Genomic DNA, 21,974 nt, shown 5'->3' with positions numbered 1-21,974 from the left:
CTTTTTCAGGCTAGTAAAGGCATATTCTTCTCTTTTTCAGTAGGCATATTCTTCTCTTTTTCAGGCTATTCTAAAAAGGAATCCTTACGTTATTCCAGCTTCATTCCAAGTCTGGAGGAGACATTACCTATCCAGTGTGTCTCTCAGGTAATTTCAGAGCATTCTGATGTACGGATTTAAAATTACGGCCTTGAAACCAAGGCTATATTGAGACTTTTTCAGGCTAGTAAAGGCTGTTTTTAACGCTTGGTAGCTTATGCTACTGTACTTTAGCTTAGCTGCTAGCGACTTTACTGCTTAGCAGTTAGCCATGTCGTCTCCCTCTCCTACTTTCTCTTGCTCGGTGTGTGAGATGTTTAGTTACTTCTCTGCATCCTTTAGCGGTAATGGTATGTGTAACAAGTGTAGTTTATTTATAGACATGGAGGCGAGGCTTAGTGAGTTAGAAGTCCGGATCCGCACCATGATAGATCAGTCGTTAGTTACTGTAGCTAGCCACCCTCCGGTAGTCGGCGCGTGCGGGCCTGAGCCTGAGTTAGCCTCTGGTAGCCATCTTCCGGCAACTCCTGAGCAGCCAGGACGAGGTTCCTGGGTTACTGTTCGTTGCAAAAGTAGACATAGGCTATGGGTTAGACACTACATTAGACACTACATATCCATTGGGTCACTCAGGTGATTATGGACCATTCTGATGTAGGATTTTAAAATTAAAGCCTTGAATGTCTAATAAATGGTATAATTTAAATCTTATTAAGGCTGTTAAAGGCATATTTTACTCTTTTTCAGGCCACTCTAAAAATGAATCCTGGCGTTATGCCAGCTTCATTCCAGGTCTGGGGGAGATATCACCAATCCAGTGTGTCTCTCAGAGCATTCTGATGTACGGTTTTAAAATGAAGGGCTTAAAAGTAAAGCTATATTGACATTTTGTCAGGTTGTTAAAGGCATATTTAACTCACCTTCATGCCACTCTAAAATGGATTCCTAATGTTAGACCTGGTTCATTAAAGTTATGGGGTAGACACTACATATCCATTGGGTCACTCAGGTAATTTAGGACCATTCTGGTTAAGGATTTTGAAATTAAAGTCTTGAATGTCTAAAAAATGGTATAATTTACATCTTTTTCAGGCTGTTAAAGGCATATTTTACTCTTTTTTTAGGCTACTCTAAAAAGGAATCCTGACGTTATTCCAGCTTCATTCCAAATGTGTGGGAGATGTCAACTGTCCAGTGTGTCTCCCAGGTAATTTCAGAGCATTCTGATGTACGGTTTTAAAATTAAGAGCTTAAAAGTAAAGCTATATTGACTTTTTTTCAGGCTGTTAAAGGTATATTTAACTCTCCTTCATGCCACTCTAAAATGGATTCCTACTATTTGGCCAGGTTCATTCCAACTATGGGTTAGACACTACATATCCATTGGGTCACTCAGGTAATTTAGGACAATTCTGATGTAGGATTTGAAAATTAAAGCCTTGAATGTCTAATAAATAGTATAATTTAAATCTTTTTCAGGCTGTTAAAGGCATATTTTATTCTTATTTAGCCTGCTTTAAAAATGAATCCTGACGTTATGCCAGCTTCATTCCAAGTCTGGGGGAGACATCACCTATCCATTGTGTTTTTCTGGTAATTTCAGAGCATTCTGATGTATGGTTTTAAAATGAAGGGCTTAAAAGTAAAGCTATATTGATATTTTTTCAGGCTGTTAAAGGCATATTTAACTCTCCTTCATGCCACTCTAAAATGGATTCCTACAGTTTGGCCAGGTTCATTTCAACTACGGTTTAGACACTACACATCCATTGGGTCACTCAGGTAATTTAGGACCATTCTGATGTAGGATTTTAAAATTAAAGCCTTGAATGTCTAATAAATGGTTTAATTTACATCTTTTTCAGGCTGTTAAAGGAATATTTTACTCTTTTTTTAGGCTACTCTAAAAAGGAATCCTGACGTTATGCCAGCTTCATTCCAAGTCTGGAGGAGACAACACCTATCCAGTGTGTTTTTCTGGTAATTTCAGAGCATTCTGATGTATGGTTTTAAAATTAAGGGCTTAAAAGTAAAGCTATATTGATATTTTTTCAGGCTGTTAAAGGCATATTTAACTGTCCTTCATGCCACTCTAAAATGGATTCCTACAGTTTGGCCAGGTTCATTCCAACTGTGGGTTAGAAAGTACATATCCATTGGGTCACTCAGGTAATTTAGGACCATTCTGATGTAGGATTTTAAAATTAAAGCCTTGAATGTCTAATAAATGGTATAATTTACATCTTTTTCAGGCGGTTAAAGGCATATTTTATTCTTATTTAGCCTGCTCTAAAAATGAATCCTGAAGTTAGGCCAGCTTCATTCCAAGTCTGAGACATCACCTATCCAGTGTGTTTTTCTGGTAATTTCAGAGCATTCTGATGTATGGTTTTAAAATTAAGGGCTTAAAAGTAAAGCTATATTGATATTTTTCAGGCAAAGGCATATTTAACTCTTTTTTTTTTAAGATACTCTAAAAAGAAATCCTGACGTTATTCCAGGTTCATTCCAAGTCTGGGGGAGACAACACCTATCCAGTGTGTCTCCCAGGTAATCTCAGAGCCTTCTGACGTACGGTTTTAAAATTAAGGGCTTAAAAGTAAAGCTATATTGATATTTTTTCAGGCTGTTAAAGGCACATTTAACTCTCCTTCATGCCACTCTAAAATAGATTCCTACTGTTTGTCCAGGTTCATTCCACCTATGGGTTAGACATACATATCCATTGGGTCACTCAGGGAATTTAGGACCATTCTGATGTAGGATTTTAAAATTAAATCCTTGAATGTCTAATAAATGGTATAATTTACATCTTTTTCAGGCTGTTAAAGGCATATTTTACTCTTTTTTTAGGCTACTTTAAAAAGGAATACTGACGTTATTCCAGCTTCATTCCAAGTCTGGGGGAGACAACACCTATCCAGTGTGTCTTTCAGGTAATTTCAGAAAATTCTGATCTACGGTTTTAAAATTAAGGGCTTAAAAGTAAAGCTATATTGACATGTTGTCAGGCTGTTAAAGGCATATTTAACTCACCTTCATGCCACTCAAAAATGGATTCCTAATGTTAGACCAGGTTCATTAAAACTATGGGTTAGACAGTTCATATCTATTGTTTCACTCTGGTAATTTAGGACCATTCTTATGTAGCCTTTTAAAAGTAATGCCTTGAATGTTGAATAAATGGTATAATTTAAATCTTATTAAGGCTTCTAAAGGCATATTTTACCCTTTTTCAGTCCAACTTAAAAATGAATCCCGACGTTATGCCAGCTTCATTCCAAGTCTGGGGGAGATATCACCTATCCAGTGTGTCTCTAAGGTAATTTCAGAAAATTCTGATCTACGGTTTTAAAATTAAGGGCTTAAAAGTAAAGCTATATTGACATGTTGTCAGGCTGTTAAAGGCATATTTAACTCACCTTCATGCCACTCAAAAATGGATTCCTAATGTTAGACCAGGTTCATTAAAACTATGGGTTAGACAGTTCATATCTATTGTTTCACTCTGGTAATTTAGGACCATTCTTATGTAGCCTTTTAAAAGTAATGCCTTGAATGTTGAATAAATGGTATAATTTAAATCTTATTAAGGCTTCTAAAGGCATATTTTACCCTTTTTCAGTCCAACTTAAAAATGAATCCCGACGTTATGCCAGCTTCATTCCAAGTCTGGGGGAGATATCACCTATCCAGTGTGTCTCTAAGGTAATTTCAGAAAATTCTGATCTACGGTTTTAAAATTAAGGGCTTAAAAGTAAAGCTATATTGACATTATATCAGGCTGTTAAAGGCTTAATTAACTCACCTTCATGCCACTCAAAAATGGATTCCTAACGTTAGACCACGTTCATTAAAACTATGGTTTAGACAGTTCATATCCATTGTGTCACTCTGGTAATTTAGGACCATTCTGATGTAGGCTTTTAAAAGTAAATCCTTGAATGTCGAATAAATAGTATAATTTAAATCTTTTTCCGGCTACTCTAAAAATGAATCCTGATGTTATGCCAGCTTCATTCCAAGTCCCGGGGAGACAATGCCTATCCAGTGCATCTCTCAGGTAATGTCAGAGCATTCTGATGTACGATTTTAAAATTAAAGGCTTAAAAGTAAAGCTATATTGACATTTTTTCAGGCTGTTAAAGGCATATTTAACTCTATTTCATGCCACTCTAAAATGGATTCCTTCTGTTGTGCCAGCTTCATTCCAAGTCTGGGGGAGACCTCACCTATCCATTGTGTCTCTCAGGTAATTTCAGAGCATTCTGATGTAGGCTTTTAAAAGTAAAGCCTTGAATGTTGAATAAATAGTATAATTTAAATCTTTTTCCGGCTGTTAAAGGCATATTTTACTCTTTTTCAGGCTACTCTAAAAATGAATCCTGACGTTATGCCAGCTTCATTCCAAGTCCCGGGGAGACAATGCCTATCCAGTGTGTCTCTAAGGTAATTTCAGAAAATTCTGATCTACGGTGTATGAAATTAAGGGCTTAAAAGTAAAGCTATATTGACATTATGTCAGGCTGTTAAAGGCATAATTAACTCGCCTTCATGCCACTCAAAAATGGATTCCTAATGTTAGACCACGTTCATTAAAACTATGGTTTAGACAGTTCATATCCATTGTGTCACTCTGGTAATTTAGGACCATTCTGATGTAGTCTTTTAAAAGTAAAGCCTTGAATGTCAAATAAATGGTATAATTTAAATCTTATTAAGGCTGTTAAAGGCATATTTTTCTCTTTTTCAGTCCACCTTAAAAAGGAATCCTGACGTTATGCCAGCTTCATTCCAAGTCTGGGGGAGATATCACCTATCCAGTGTGTCTCTCAGGTAATTTCAGAGCATTCTGTTGTACAATTTTAAAATTAAGGGATTAAAAGTAAAGCTATCTTGATATCTTGTCAGGCTGCCGTCGAGGATGTTGTGGAAGACGGCGAGGGGCCAGCGCGCCGTCTTCCTGCGGCAGCTGTACGTGCCCACGAGCTTGTCCAGGTTGTCCACGCCGCCCTTGGTGTGGTTGTAGTGGAGGATGATGTTGGGTTTGGCTTGCCTGCCGGCGCCGACGCACCCCCGTGTGCAGCGTGCTCAGCAGCACCACGTTCCTGTGCCTCTTGGGCACGTAGGACACCAGAGTGGCGATGGGCGTGAAGGCAAACTTGGACGAGAAGACCACACGGCCCTTGGTGGCGAGCAACGCCCCCGGCAGCTCAGGCTTGTTTTTGCGCATCGTGCCCAGCACGGTGAGGCGCCCATTGGCGAGCAGCTGCTGGGCCAGCGCGTAGGAGGTGAAAAAGTTGTCGCACGTCACGTTACGTGGGCCCCTCAGGCCCTCGGTCAGGTCCAGCACCACACGGGCGCCCAGATTCCTCTCGGGCGTGCCGCTCACGGACTCGCCCGTGTAGAGCTGCATGTGCCATGTGTAGCTGGAGCTGGCGTCGCAGGCCACCCACGACTTGAGTCCGTACCGGGCGGGCTTGCTGGGCATGTACTGGCGAAAGGCGCAGCGACCTTGTGAAAGTGGCGTGTCCAAACAAGAAGATGGAACACGATGGATAGAGATGGAAGAAAAAATTTAACACACACACACACACACACACACAAAGAAAGACAAGTGTACGGCAGAGGTACAAAAACAACAACCAAGCAAAAAAAAAAACACCTCGAAAGGGCACCAGCTGCTCGTCCACCGTCACGTCGGCGCCCGGGTTGTAGAGGTGAGGCAGCTGCCACGTCCGCTCGTCCCACACCTCTCGTACGGCCGCCAGTTTGTCCGAGGCTCGGCGGACAGCTCTCGACTCGCAACAGTCTAGAGTACACGTGGAACTGCTTGATTGGCATCGTGGCGCGGAAAATGGCCCTGCCTCTCTCCTCGTGCCACAGGCTCTCCAAGGCCTCGTTGCGGGACCGGTACACGCCCGCGAGGAGCAGCAGCACAAGGTAGGCTCGCAGGTCCGTGAGGTCCATCGCTTTCCACTTGTCGCCTGTGGCACATCTCCTTTGACCCTCGAGGTTTGTGGCGGCCACAACCATGTCTTCGATTTGCCGCGTGACAAACAGGCCAAACGCAGACAATATGTTGTGGACGTGTTCCGCGGCGTACTCTGTGGGTCCCAGGCGCTGTAGTAGCAGCAGCAGCAGCAGCGCGGCGGCGGCAGCAGCAGCAGCAGCAGCAGTAGTAGCAGCGTCTGTCGTGTCCTTTTCTTGGTCGGGTTTGTCCTCTTCAGTGGCGTGGCAGTGAGTTCTTGGGACACTGGGATGACACGTTTTCGAGGACCATTTGATTTTGCCATCTTTTGACACAAATGTTTCCTCATCCTGCTCGTCCTCCTCTTGCCCCTCGTCTTCACTACCCTCTTCTTCGTCTTTTTCTTCTTCGTCTTCTTCTACTTCTTCAGCTTCGTTTTCTTCTTCTTCTTCTTCATTCACTTGTTCTCCTCCTTTGTCTTGAACTTCAACGTCCACTTGGCCTTGGTCATCATCTTTGATGTCGTCGCCGCAGCAGGAGTAGTCTTTTTCTCTGCTGTGGTTGTGTAAACGTTGGTCCTCTTGTGGGGTTTCTCCTTTTTGTACCTTGGCTTCATCGGGGATATTGCGAGCGGCGGGGGACAAATGTGTTTAAAGTGTATATTGTGTGTATATTGTGTGTCTGTGTGTATATTGTGTGTGTGTGTGTGTGTGTGTGTAGTAAAAATAATTAGTAGACTAATGTCAAGCCTTTGTTTCTCTTTGCTTTTTACCTCCCTTTCCACTCTCCTTTGCCTTTCCTGTTTTTACTACAACTACTAGCAACTGGCCAGGATCCCAGGGACTCAAAGGCAGAACGATGCGAGGGTAGCAGAACTTATACGATCAATTGAATGTACCACGGGTCCCCGGGACCCGCAAGGACTATGGCACGGGTCCCAGGGACCCGTAGGACAACGTCAAGGGTCCTTGTGACCCAAAAGGACAATGTCAAGGGTCCTGGGGACCCGAAAGGACAATGCCATGGGTCCCTGGGACCCGAAGGACAATGCCACGGGTCTCAGGGACCCGAAGGACAATGCCATGAGTCCCAGGGACCTGTAGGACAATGCCATGGGTCCCAGGGACCCAAAGGACAATGCCATGATTCCCAGGGACCCGTAGGACAACGTCAAGGGTCTTTGGGTCCCAGGGACCCGTAGGACAATGCCCTGGGTCCCAGGTACCCGAAGGACAACGTCAAGGGTCCCAGGTACCCAAAAGACAATGCCCTGGGTCCCAGGTACCCGAAGGACAATGCCGTGGGTCCCAGGGACCCAAAGGACAACGTCAAGGGTCCCAGGGACCCGAAGGACAATGCCATGGGTCCCAGGGACCCGAAAGGACAATGCCATGGGTCCCTAGGACCCGTAGGACAACGTCAAGAGTCTTCAGGTCCCAGGGACCCGTAGGACAATGCCATGGAGCCCTGGGACCTGAAGGACAACGTCAAGGGTCCTTGTGACGCAAAAGGACAACGTCAAGGGTCCCAGGGACCCGAAGGACAATGCCATGGGTCCCAGGGACCCTAAGGATAAAGTCAAGGGTCCTTGTGACCCAAAAGGACACCGTCAAGGGTCCCAGGGACCCAAAGGACAATGCCACGGGTCCTAGGGACCCGTAGGACAACGTCAAGGGTCTTCGGGTCCTAGGGACCCGTAGGACAACGTCAAGGGTCTTCGGGTCCCAGTGACCCAAAGGACAATGCCATGGGTCCCAGGGACCCGTAGGACAATGCCGTGGGTCCCAGGGACCCGAAGGACAACACAATGGGTAAAACTGCACGGGTCCCGGGGACCCGAAGGACAACACAAGGGTTAAAAAGATGTCTGCGCTCCCAGAAAATGTTAAAATTTTCAATGAACTGCAGAGAATGGATGGTACATTCAGTTGAAAGCCATTTGTTTAGTGCCAGCAGCCGGCTGAATCTCTCATCTCCTCTTCTGACTGGCGGTATAGGGCCACTGATAAACACATCTGCGTTTAAGGGGATGACTGTGTCCAGCAGTTCCTTAAAGTCCAGTTTCTGCAATTCAGACTGTTGCTTTACAACATCATGTGACCCTATATGCAGTATAATGTTCTTCACAGTTGGGTGTGCTGCCACGACATCTGGGATTTTTTGGGTCAAGTCAGACACCGTGTCTTTGGGAAAACATCAGTATTTTGTTTTTTTACTGTTTTTTAAATCTTTTACAGCAGAGTCACCCACAATCAGGGTTTGAGGTCCTTACCCTGCTGTGTGGTGATGAGACGCAATCCCGGTCATCAGATGTCTGTCCACCGTCCTGCAGCAGAGGAGCAAATCTGTTATCCAGTTGCACACCAGGTTGTTCGGGGGGGCATTTTGTTGCTTATTTTCCCTTGTGCAGCTGTCCACGGCTGTGTCCTACTAGGTACAGGGGTTGAAGAGGCGCTCTGCCCGGATGATAATGCAGGCCAGCCGGTCATATCACAAACCTCAGGGCGCTGTGCCCTGCCCGTTAGTCGTCCTCCCATTTCCCAGGAAAATGATTTAGTCTTAGGCTTCGCACATGACGAGTTCCAGGTAGGACTGCCACTTGTTGATTTATTACCCGTTCCACCCTCCTGTGTCTTTGTAGTCTTGTTGGTGCTAATTAGCCATGTGTTAGCATGCTTCTGTCCATTGTTATGGGTCCATGGTAAAGTGGTGTTATTTCCACAAGATCCGTTAACTTCCACGTTCACTTCTAGTAGGTGAACCTTGGTTTCCAGAAATGCAATCTTCTGAAGGAGTTTGTAGTAGTCTTCCACGGAGAAAGGAGGCTTCTTGCTGCTAATTAGCTTTAGCTACAGTCACTGTTGGACAGGCTTGAGCTATTGGTAGGCCACGCTCACGCAGAATAATGTTAAAATATGGCAATAGCCTACTATGTCTACAAAAAATGTATAGTCCAGTGTTTTTGAAGTGTCCAAGAGCCGCTGCTCAGCAAAAATATGCAAGCAGAGGCAGGAGCAAGCAGCAAAGCGTCTGCACTGTAAGAAGCAGGAAGAGAGCAGTCTTTGAAAGCTGTGATTGCAATAGTGTGAAACCGTAATATTTTTGCTTAAGGTCATCATACTGTCAGGATCTCATACACGTATACACAGCTCAGCAGTTCAAATAGAATATGTTGCCGATGGGGACATGGGTGAATGACAATTACTTTAGGGAATAAAATGACAAGTATTTTAAGTGTAACAAACGCTACTTCATTTACACTTTTCAGAAATCAGCTCTAAAAACTGTAACCCTGTATTTGAGTACAGCTGATATACAGATTCATGCCAGTGGTTCTCAATTTTATTACCATAAATAACATTTCTTCCCCCTCTGCTTTTTTCATAAAAATCATTGCATACAAAGTCACTAAAAGATATCCGTCAGTTAAAGTAGTAATTTATAAAAGAGAAATGTCCTTGTGGAATATAGCAAGGTAGATGTACATCCTAAATGCTGATGTTAACTCTGTAAAATAAAATGCCTTCAAGAAAAAACAGAAAGAAAATCTCTCACACTTTAACCAATATTCTTGGTGTGTTTACTGCTTCTGAACAATAAACGTCTCTAGGCTGAAATCTGCATTTAATGCCATTAATTTGGGTATTACTATATTGTTCAGAAGCAGGAAAAGAAACCCTATTCCTGACTGCTGCAATTCCACCAAGCGGCCACTAAGTGTCGATGTCTGACTGCTCTGTAACGGGCATTCAGGGAGCTGCTTATAAAAACTACAATATCAGGAAATCTTTAATTATTTGTGCACATGCTTTATATGTGTTTCTACAGAGCCCCCCTGGGGTCAGCTGTGAAACAAAAAACTAAACTGTGCGCAGAACTTCATTATAATCCGTGCTCACGGTGTGAGCAAAATAGGAAAGATATTCACAGATTCAAGTTTCTGGGATCAATTACTCTATACGGAAATTATACTAAATCACAAATTACGCATCTTTCCTAACATAGTAAGGTTAACAATGAGCTACAAACCTGGAGAAATAAGATTGGTCTCTAGTAACAGCCGACGGTGCTTAGGCATATATAAACTACAACACCCACTCCAAAATATCTGTTAATCTAATCATTAAATAAGGTTGTGTCTCCAAACTTACCTTATTTATAACTTGTCTCCTCATAGTTGTACTACAGCACTTACTGTTAAAAGCCAAACTGAAGAGAACAGAGAGGCAGAGAGTACAGGAGCTGATGGAGAGGACTGTGGAGAACCAGAATCAGCCAGGAACTCAGATCCTGATAGTTCTTTACAACCAGCTACTCATGACAAGACTTCAGACTCCCCTGAATCTGAATTTGATGACAGTCCAGACTGGGAGGAGACTAGGGAACCTCAGACAGGTTTAAACCCTCTGCCAAACAATGAAGAACCTGTAAGTGATGTTGGATGTAACACTGGGAACACATCAGTTAGCTCCTCTGAATGTACAGGAAGCTTTGGCTGCAAAAAACATCTGCAGAAATCCTCTGGAGTCCAAACAGGAGAGAAACCATTTAGTTGCTCAGTTTGTGGTCAAAGATACCTTCGGAAGAAAACCTTAATGAGCCACATGAGACTTCACTCAGAAGAAAAATGTTCCACCTGCTCAGTTTGCAAAGCAAGTTTCTGTCAGCCAAGCAATTTGGTTGTACACATGAGAATCCACACAGGGGAGAAACCATTTAGTTGTTCAGTTTCTAGTAAAAGATTTGCACTAAAACAAAATCTGAGTCAACATTTGAAGGTCCACACGGGGGAAAAACCATTTAGTTGCTCAGTTTGTGATAAAAAATTTGCACTAAAGAAAAATCTGAGTCAACATTTGAAGGTCCATATGGGGGAAAAACCTTTTAGTTGTTCAGTGTGTAGTAAAGGTTTTACACAAAAGAAAACTCTGAAACGACACTTGATCGTCCACACGAGTGCTGAATCTGAAATCCCTTAAATTGCATTTTCATCCCCTTTCGTTCCTTCCTCCCGCCTTAGTCCGTCCCACCGGGGAAGCATGGGAGAGACAGAGGAGACATCCTTTCTTCCAAAACCATCACATAACTTCGTCAGCTTTTGTGGACGGGGTTAGCAATGGTGTTCAGCTGCACGGCCATAGACAGTTAAAGAAATGGACCAACAGGTCCGGTTGTTCTGGACCAGTGAAGTCCATTAGAAGCTCTTTCCCGGTGATGCTGAGCGTTACTGAGCAGCCTCCAACTGAGCTGGAAGACGTAGATGTGAGAATCTGGCACGTTCTCTCATTTCAGCAAAGATTTCACTTCCAGTTCCTTTGTTTTAGGACGTGAATGCTTTTCTGTTTTGTTTACAAAGTTATTCTCTGTTAAATCTTTATTTACTAAAAGAAATGCTGTGCAACAACTCCTCAAATATCTGTTCAATTTCTGTTAAATAAAGGACAACAACCAGCCAACTGCAGTTTGAGGTTGTACTTCAATATTTGCCACAGTTTTAGTAACTGTAGGAATTGTAAAACTTGTTTTGTATACTTAAATAAATTCAAAATGCAAGATTTCTAAATCTGCTTCTGTAGAATAATGGTCTTACTATTTTCAGATGAAATATAATAAGAATGGTAACGTTTTATATAAGGCACTAAGTCATGTAATTAATTTAATTTAACGCATGCCTGGGGATAAACAGTGGTTCGCATTTTGACACCCCCGTGTTAAAGTTGACTATAAAGAGAAATAAAAAAAATCATCTTTTGGAAATTAATCTTAATGCCTTAATTAAAAAATTAGGAAAAATCCAACCTTTAAGGACACACATTTTCTTTGTTAAGGAATAATGTTTCATAAATAAATAAATGTTCTTTCTTAAAATACAGGGGGCATAATTATAAACACCCCTATGTTAAAATACAGGGGGCATAAATATACACCCCCCTATGATAAATTCCCCTAGAGGCAGGCCATCCATCTTCGACCGCTTATCCGGTATTGGTTCGCGGGGGCAGCAGCTCCAGTAGGGGACCCCAAACTTCCCTTTCCCGAGCCACATCAACCAGCTCCGACTGGGGGATCCCGAGGCGTTCCCAGGCCAGGTTGGATATATAATCTCTCCACCTAGTCCTGGGTCTTTCCCGAAGCCTCCTCCCAGCTTGATGTGCCTGGAACACCTCCCTAGGGAGGCACCCAGGAGGCATCCTTACCAGATGCCCAAACCACCTCAACTGGCTCCTTTTGACGCGAAGGAGCAGCAGCTCTACTCCGAGCTCCTCTCGGATGACTGAGCTTCTCACCCGATCTTTAAGGGAGACGCCAGCCACCCTCCTGAGGAAACCCATTTCGGCCTCTTGTACCCTGGATCTCGTTCTTTCGGTCATGACCCAGCCTACATGACCATAGGTGAGGGTAGGAAGGAAAATTGCCCGGTAGATCGAGAGCTTTGCCTTCTGGCTCAGCTCCCTTTTTGTCACAACGGTGCGATAAACCGAATGTAATACAGCACCGGCTGCTCCGATTCTCCGACCAATCTCACGCTCCATAGTCCAGATCTACAAAACACATGTAGACTGGTTGGGTATACTCCCAGGCTCCCTCCAAGATCCTTGCGAGAGTAAAGATCTGATCCGTCGTTCCACGACCAGGATGGAATCCACATTGTTCCTCTTCAATCCGAGGTTCGACTTTCGGCCGAACCCTCCTTTCCAGCACCTTGGAGTAGACTTTACCCGGGAGGCTGAGAAGTGTAATACTAATTGGCACACACCCTCTGGTCCCCCTTTTTAAAGAGGGGAACTACCACCCCAGTCTGCCACTCTCTAGGCTCCGTCCCAGACTTCCACGCAATTTTAAAGAGGCGTGTCAGCCAAGACAGCCCCTCCATACCCAAAGCTTTCAGCATTTCTGGACGGATCTCATCAATCCCTGGGGCTTTGCCGCTGTGGAGTTGTTTGACTACCTCAGCAACCTCCACAAGGGAAATTGACGATAATCCCCCATCATCCTCCAGCTCTGCCTCCACCACAGAGGACGTGTTCGCTGGATTTAGGAGTTGCTCAACGTGCTCCTTCCACCGCTCTATTACCTCCCCAGTTGAGGTCAACAACGTCCCATCCTTACTGTATACAGCTTGGATGAGTCCCCGCTTCCCCCTCCTGAGGTGGCAAACGGTTTTCCAGAAGCACCTTGGTGCCAACCGAAAGTCCTTCTCCATGTCTTCTCCAAACTTCTCCCACACCCGCTGCTTTGCCTCTGTCATGGCAGAGGCTGCAGCCCTTTGGCCCGTCGGTACCTTGTGTTGTGGAAGTTTCTGTTCAGCGAGGGAGGAATTTGTGAATGAAGAAGAGACCTTGTTGAAACAAAAATAAAGACAGGCTGAAACTGGATTAAAAGTTTGGATATTCGGTGAAAGAGTTTAATTATTTTCTCGAGAGAACAATCAAACAAAATGACGAGAATGGCAGTTCACAATGCAACAGAGTAACAAGGTGACATTACACATTCTGGTAAATACAATCAGTAATACACTTCTTTATATGCAGTGCCCCCAGAGGAAAACCAACCCTTGTTTGGAAACCAGTTTAATCTCAAACATAACAATCAGTGGACCTCAGGCAGACAGTTGGAGCTCTTACGTATTTCTGAATCTGTCCCTCGTGTGTCCAAGTGTCTTGACCGGTCATTCTATCTTAGCTAAAAAAGGACATCTTGTCTCTTGGATAGGCTCTGGTCTCGACCTGGGACCTGCTATGATAAACACCGTTCTAGGCAACTGTTTCTGTCAGGCTCCACGTCATCTATCCTTGGTGGGAAAATGCAAAGTCATAACATATCCAGTTGTCTCCTACAAAGAGATCACACTGAGGACAGATACAGGAACCAAATACTCTGAGAGGCATTGAAGATATTATTATGAATAATTAATATGAAAATCATTGGTTAAATGTAATTTTCCCATTACATTCCCCCCTTTTGATTACATACTAATCACAACACAATTGAAAATTACTGAAAAGACAAAAAAAATGTTTTTTTGTGATGACTTTAAACCTCTTAGTTTAAGCTACCACTACATCTTAGTCTAAAAGAAAGATGAGAAGTAAAATGGAATTTATGAATCAGGAACTACTGAAATTTGGAAGCTGAGTCTGAGTTAAATTCGTCGTCTTTGTAGGTGGGCAGATCAAACAGACCAAGATCATCATCATTTACTTGCACTGCCTGATACTGAACCCTTTCAAAAGTAAACAAAGAAAATAATCATTCATATTAATGGGATAATACAACAAATGCTTCAAAACAGAAACAGATCACAGAGATTACTGGAACCACAATATTCCCCATCCAAGCCTTCCACCCCTCCCCAAATATCCAAGCGCCCCAGACACCTAGAAACAGTGTGAGGGACATTTTGAGCCCTAAGACTAGTGGCGAGGTGGTTTAGCTGATGGACGGTGTCAGTGAGGTTACCTTCAATGTCTGGGATTAATGCGCAGCATTGATCACCTAATACATGGCAGTGCCCCCCCCCTGAGCTGCTAACAGTAAATCTAGACCCATCTGGTGCTAAAGTAACATGTTACGCATAGCTCACAAGGTTTTAGGAAAATCGCTGAACCCTGCAAACATGACGGCGGTCAGATTTTCCAAACTTTCATGTATCTTATCAATATCATGTGCGTTATTAACTAAACCCTACCACGGAAGAATTCCCGAAACAAATTTGCTACTGTAACTCATCATTTTACATTAAGCTCTTAAAGTAGAGTGCAGTCAGTGCACAAATAGTTAATTAGGTTTAGGACAAGTGGTTTTATGGGTGAAGCCCGTTTCTGTGAGTGGGGAAACAATTAATCATTAATCAACATTAATCATTGATCCCTACATCGCGTGTAAATTTGCTGATTGAACCCAGTCATACGTTGGAATATGAATGCGTTGTCTTTGTCAGAAGAAAGAACTCATTTATTTTACACAATGTTAATCATTTGAGTTGATTTTGTCATTTTTGGACTGAAAGTAATCGCATGGTTACAACAGAAAGGTAGTTGATGCATTAGCTACTACCATGAAGTCTGTTGTCTTAAGGTTGTTGCTTTGTTTATATTTCTCGTACCCCGGTTTCCAATACTGTCTAGAGAAAGGGGAAGAGCGCTCTACTCTTTTTACCCCTTTATTTGATGACTGAAAACTGAGTGTGCGTGTGTACCGTGCATCTGTAGTAACATTTAATGGGAGAAGAAGTGGTGTTAGAATAAATGATGTCAGATTTATCTCTATCATATCTGTCTAACAACAAAAATGCTACCCCCACAGACACAGACAGGACACAGAGAACAAGAATACATTTTGAACCCCCCACAATGTGAGGCGGATACCACGTCTGTCTTTTCTTGTGCCCTTCCATCGTTGCAGCAAGTCTGCTGCTTCAGGGGTGTTGTGCGTGTGGGTGACTGGATAAGTGATGCAGGATCAGGCTGTCGACCCGGCTGTCTTGCTTCTGGTGCCGTGGATTTCTTCTGGTGTCAGAGGTTCGTCCACTAGCACATGGCACACCGTCGGAGTCAGTCTTTACCACTGCCTCATTTCTGGTGTGTGTCGTGTTGCAACGTTGGTGACACAGAACGCCATCTGTCAGGCCACGGATTTCCGGGTGTCTGGCGGGACTGGCTTGTCCCCTGGTCCTGGAACCCTCTTGCAGTGTGGTGCGTGGATCCACGGAGCCCTCTCAGCAACCTTCACTGCTGTGGGTGACCAGAAGAACCTGGAAGGGACCTTGCCAGCGTTTGGATTGCCAGTTCTTCCTCCTGTAGTTTTGTTATGTCCACGAAATCTCCTGGCTGCAGCGTGTGGAGCGGTCCTCCAGCTGGGTGGGGCAGGGCAGCAGAAACCTGGATTCTTATGGCAGAGAGAGCAGAAGGCAGTTGTACACACTACTCTAACATATCATGCTCACACAGAGCTGATGAGGGAAGGGGTGCTCTAGAAGCTTCTAACCCCCACACTGGGTGGTCTGCCGAAGAGAATTTCAAAAGGACTGAGGTTACTGAGCGTTCTCTTACCCTCATTCACATGTACATAGTTTTGTTCTTAACGTGCCGTTATTGCTTGACAACCGACTTGGTATTATTAATAATATATAATATAATAATTTCTGTCATTTAGAGCTTTTGCTAACACTGAAGCAGTTTGTTTTGAAGCGGGAAACACCTCCACCCATTTTGACCAACCATCAAACAAACTTTTTTCACCTGTGACGGTGTGAGATCTACAAATTTCATCATGATATGTTCAAATGCCTGCTTTACAAAATTTTCCTTTTCTTCAAATGATGTGAAGGCCTTTGTGTACCATGTTTTCTTTAACAATAATAGCACTCGCCCCTTTGACACATGGTCCCATGGGCCCATGTGTCAACTTTGCAAAACGTGTGAACAAATGGTGTTAAAGGTGCACTCTGCTCTTTTCCACTGTATTCTGCAGCTACTGATTCTGTAAGTGAAAGATCAGTCAGCTGCACTGTGTGTGTGCAGAACATTTGTATTAGCCTAGCTAAGATGGAAATAAGATCACTGATCAATTGGTGATGCAAAATGGGCTTACTATAAGACTTCAGGAAGTTTCGGTGTTTCCACAATGCCCCAAAATCATGTACAACCCCAAAAGGTGTACCTGGAGTCTGTGTAGGTTGTTACAGACGAATCTTCAGCCAGTTTGCATGCTTCAGTGAGAGCAATGAGTTCAGCAGCCTGCATAGAGAAATGTTTGGGAAGAGATTTAGCAATTAAGGTCTCTGAATCTGATACTACAGCAAACCCTACCTGTCCCTGTCCGGTGTCAGGGCAGCGTGAGGCTGACCCATCCACATACAAAACCAGATCTGAGTTCGGCACCGGTGTGTCAGTCAGATCTGGACGCGGAGCACGGGTGTGTTGCAACTCAGCCAAACAGTCATGTGGCTTTCCCTTTCCTGGCACAGGCATAAGAGAAGCAGGGTTAAGCACTGTAAAATGTTTAACAGGGACATTAGGCATATCAAGCAGACACGTGTGTAACCATAGATAACGTGCTGCAGATAACTGTGAAGATTGTTGCTCCAATAGGATCAGAGAAACTACATGTGGCACTAACAATGTTAATGGAGCAAAACTAGGCCACAGGCCAGAGCCTGTCACCGTGAGGCTGCAAGAGAACAAACGTCATGCAGCCCAAATGTTCACCCACTGTCTGAGTGAATGGAAGTTTAGGGTTTGGCAAACCTAAGGTTGGAGGGCTTTGAAAAGCTTTTTTAAGATTTACAAACGCCTGGTTTGCTTCGATCGTCCACGTGACGCGGTCGTGTGCAGATAGATTTTTGCTATGTATTATGTCAGCTAAAGGTTTAACTAACTGAGCAGAATTTGGGATTAAAACACAACAATAGGAACACATCCCTAGAAATGACATAATTAGTTTCTTTGTTCCAGGTTTTGGGAGAAAAAACTATTTCTCAATTTGAGATGAGGACAATGTTTTCCCTGACGCTGAAATGTCATGACCCAAAAAAAAAAAAAAAAAAATAATGCACTTCTTTTTTTGACAAATTGCAGTTTGGCTAAACTAGCTTTGTGCCCTTCTGCTGCCAGGTGGCACAACAGTGCAATAGTGTAATCGTTAATCTTTCAAGGCTCTCTCTCAGTGCTTCGTTGTAGACAGTTGGGCTGTCAATAAAAAATCCTTATCCTAAACGTGTGAATGTGTAGGCCTTACCATCACATAAGAAGGCAACCCAGAAAGGCTGTCTTTGTTCACTGGACAACTGAAAAAAAAACGTTAGACAAATAAACAACAGAAAAGTATTGTGCCCCCCCCCCCCCGGAATTCCTTGAATTTAGTGTACGGTTTGGCACATTGGGAGCACGTGCGTGGACCGCTGCATTTACTGCTTTGAGGTCCTGAACAAAACGCCATTCAACCGGTTTTCCCTTATCATGAATTTTCTTGACAAGGAAAATAGGCGTGCGAACGGGTGAATCAGGACATGGAACAATAACTCCTGCTTTTAATAGAGAGTTAAAAACCGGCCTGATTCCATTAATTGCTTGTTGTTTCAGTGGGTACTGATGCCTTTTGGGCCTGAAATCTGAGCGAGGAGCGATGACGACAGGCTGGCAATTTTTTATGAGACCCACGTCATATTTATGCGCTGCCCACAGGTGATTCGGCACTTGGGACAGCAACGGAGAGATATCTGAGGGTGAAACAATCACAGAATTATTCAAAAACGTGTGTGTGTGTGTTTCAGCTTCTTTCCGCTGGAACACACTGCGTGTAGCTGTCACTCGTTGTGATAGGAATTTGGATAAACTCCCGTGGAGGGGGAGGTGTACACGTTCCCTTCCACGGTTTCAGTCCGGTCAGTCAGCTGGTCACAGTCTAGGACACATTGTCCCAAGTTTCTCCACTGATCTGTGTGAGATTTGGACAAAGAGAGATATGAGCTTATGAGTGCTGGATTCTGAAAACATTCTCTTCTTATCAAGGTTACTTCTACTGCACATCTATATTCATGCCAGTATATGTAAGCACACTCAAGCTCATCTGTATCTTCTTTGAGGAAAAAAAAAAATCTTCAACAAACATGTCATCTTTTCCTGATAAGACAAAATAAGTGCCATGTAGGTTTAGTTCTGACATGAAGTCAGCAAGGGGTTAAATCCCATCTCTGGCCTCATGCAGCAGGCTTGCAGCATGACCCAGAGAGAGATTCACCACTGAAAAAATCAGCTGAGATGTGTGTGTGTGTGTATGTGAAAACATAGTCAGACTGGCAATGACTTCTAATCTCACAACCTTGAGACCTGTAGGAGTTTGAGATAACTCCTATGCCGAACATTAGATCCCTACCTAACAAATTCACAGGACACAGGAGAGAGCAAAACCGAACATGTTGCCCTTCTCTCCTGCTCCGAATCATTTAGATTCCTATGTACACACCTCATGAGGTTGAAAATCTTTCTGGGACAACTGCTCCACTTGCACTCCTGCACAGAACAATTCTACCAGAAAAATAAAGATTTTTGAAGCACATAATTTGTTGCACCTAAAAAACCCAACTACATGCACTCTAAACACAAAAACCCAACCCACAGATTATGCCTCTAAACCAACTCTACATCCCTTCCATGCACCTTTTAAAATTGTAGCAGCCAATTTATACACCTCAGATAAAAACATTACATAAGTAGGAATACCTTCTAAATGTTTTTTGTTCTAGGTGACAATATTGCGTCTAGAATTCTCCCTATTGTGTGAGGAAGAGTGTGATGTTTATGGGCTGTAGCGTGTGAAAGCATTTACTTCTTTGCAAGCAGGTTAGTTAGTGTGTGTTTTGCATTTTTACTTCCCTTATCCGGTGCAGACTGGCTCAGACTCTCCACCACTCCCGTTCACCTCCTCCCTTTCATCCACCCGTTGCTGGCTGTAGGTGCGGTCCCCAGCTGGTGGACCCCTCGGTTGTCGTCTCCCTTCTGTATTTCGGGATGGGCATTTGTCTGCCCAGTGACCTCTTCCTCCGCAGTTGAAACATGTGTCTCGGTCCACTGTTGGCCTCTGCCCTCCACCTCGCCCTCTGCTTTTTCCTCTCGCTTTGCCTTTGCTTCTGGCCCCCCCCTCTTCAGCCAACGTTGACACTGTCAAAGTTATTTTCCTTCTGTTTCTCTTCTTGTCAGCTTGTTCAGCTGACTTTGTAGCATTGGATGACGGTACCCGATGCCGCTGTTATTGTCAGATGTAGGTGGGGGGGAGGCCGTGGCTGCTTGTAGAGAGAGAGCTTGCAGCGAGGTGGGGGCTGTGTGGGATCTGGTCCGCTCCTGGTGCTTGCTTCTGGGGGAGACACGGACGGTGTTTCTCCCTTCGGCCTGGATGTTGGAGGAGGGTGGGGTGGTGGTTTGAGCAGCTGATCGCCATCTTTAAGACTCGGATAGAGGGAAAATGCATTAGTGACAGTGTTCATTTCTCCTCTCTGTGTTTCAACAGCATTATCTGTTCCCTCCTTAGTTACTAGTTTTTTCATCTGTTTTCTTTCCCTACAAGTGGCTTCTTCCATCCACTGACTAAAACATTCTTTGTTTTTCTCTATTTGAATTAAATCCTGGGTGCTTATTGTTTTACCCCCTTTCAATAGTTTTTCTTCTTCTTCTAAATCCTGTTTTAGCGTTCTAAGTTTCCCTGTAGGCTACTCAAAGAACCATTTTCAGGGAAGCAATGCTTAGTGGTCCAATAAACCAAACAATCTAAAGTTTGCGGACCATATTTTTTTTCACCATCTCATGAACCACCGGGCCTGAAGGAACGTGTGACTTTGTGCCCTTATTGCCCATTTCTAAAAGTGAAATGAACAAGTACTTGAAGTACTTCTTTTTCGTATAATCGTCACTATACGGCCCAGTTTAGTCTCTCGGTAAACTTTGCGAAAAAACCTGAAAACAGCTGTAACTTAATTTAAGCTACCATGACTGTTTATCTGTGATAGATTTTTGCTCGATGAAAATCCAGATAGGCAGCTACGATGACTGTTTATCTGTATGATTTTAAAATCTATCCGTCACCCCGTCCTACTCCCGTGTTTGATGAGATGATGTCAAATTTGTGGTTTTTATTTTCGTTAACAACCTGGATGTTAAACAACAACAACAACAAAAACCTTTTTCTCCTGTTTTGTACAACCCAAAGTTTCCCAAAACAAAAGATAAAACTTTCACCAAATAACCCCAGTGAAAACCTTGGTCAGTACTTGTCTCACACAGTGTCTCAATATCCAATTCAAATTGTTTATAATTGAAATTCTAACTTACCCCCGCTGTTTGAAATTGCTTCCTTTTCGTTTGGATTTCAGAGTGGAATCAGCGAGCCCTCCGCGGTTCTGACCCTCTTTCTCTCAAAGATGTTTTGGCGAGGTTTAGAGGCAGGTGATCCTCAGATCCCTGGATGGCCTGTCATCAGGTCACCAGCAGAGTCCCGATCTGATCCCTCCTTGAAATCCTGCCGACAACGCCAAGTTTGTTGTGGAAGTTTCTGTTTAGCGAGGGAGGAATTTGTGAATGAAGAGACCTTGTTGAAACAAAATAAAGACAGGCTGAAACTGGATTAAAAGTTTGGATATTCGGTGAAAGAGTTTAATTATTTTCTCGAGAGAACAATCAAACAAAATGACTAGAATGGCAGTTCACAATGCAACAGAGTAACAAGGTGACATTACACATTCTGGTAAATACAATCAGTAATACACTTCTTTATATGCAGTGCCCCCAGAGGAAAACCAACCCTTGTTTGGAAACCAGTTTAATCTCAAACATAACAATCAGTGGACCTCAGGCAGACAGTTGGAGCTCTTACGTATTTCTGAATCTGTCCCTCGTGTGTCCAAGTGTCTTGACCGGTCATTCTATCTTAGCTAAAAAAGGACATCTTGTCTCTTGGATAGGCTCTGGTCTCGACCTGGGACCTGCTATGATAAACACCGTTCTAGGCAACTGTTTCTGTCAGGCTCCACGTCATCTATCCTTGGTGGGAAAATGCAAAGTCATAACATATCCAGTTGTCTCCTACAAAGAGATCACACTGAGGACAGATACAGGAACCAAATACTCTGAGAGGCATTGAAGATATTATTATGAATAATTAATATGAAAATCATTGGTTAAATGTAATTTTCCCATTACACTTGCAACTGCCTCCGGAGTCCTCCCGGATTACATATCCCGGAAGGACTCCTTCTTCAGTCGGACGGCTTCCCTGACCACCGGTGTCCACCAGGGTGTTTGTGGGTTACCGCCCCTTGAGGCACCTAAGACCCTTAGACCACAGCTCCCTGCCGCAGCTTCAGCAATGGAAACTTTGAACATTGTCCACTCAGGTTCAATGCCCCCAGCCTCCACAGGGATGCACGAAAAGCTCCGCCGGAGGTGTGAGTTGAAACTTCGCCGGACAGGGG

The 21,974-nt window shown here is 43.7% G+C and overlaps 1 pseudogene; it reads right to left on the bottom strand.

The window, feature by feature from the left end:
- Nucleotides 1–4,955: 4,955 nt before the first annotated feature.
- LOC116678033 (piggyBac transposable element-derived protein 4-like) lies at nt 4,956–6,626 on the bottom strand (annotated as a pseudogene).
- Between the last annotated feature and the right edge of the window lie 15,348 nt (nt 6,627–21,974).

Source organism: Etheostoma spectabile, unplaced genomic scaffold, assembly GCF_008692095.1.
Source record: "Etheostoma spectabile isolate EspeVRDwgs_2016 unplaced genomic scaffold, UIUC_Espe_1.0 scaffold00006358, whole genome shotgun sequence".
Taxonomy (NCBI): Eukaryota; Metazoa; Chordata; class Actinopteri; order Perciformes; family Percidae; genus Etheostoma; species Etheostoma spectabile.
Note: the sequence above shows the minus strand (reverse complement) of the source record. Positions and strands in the feature narration are given on the sequence as shown.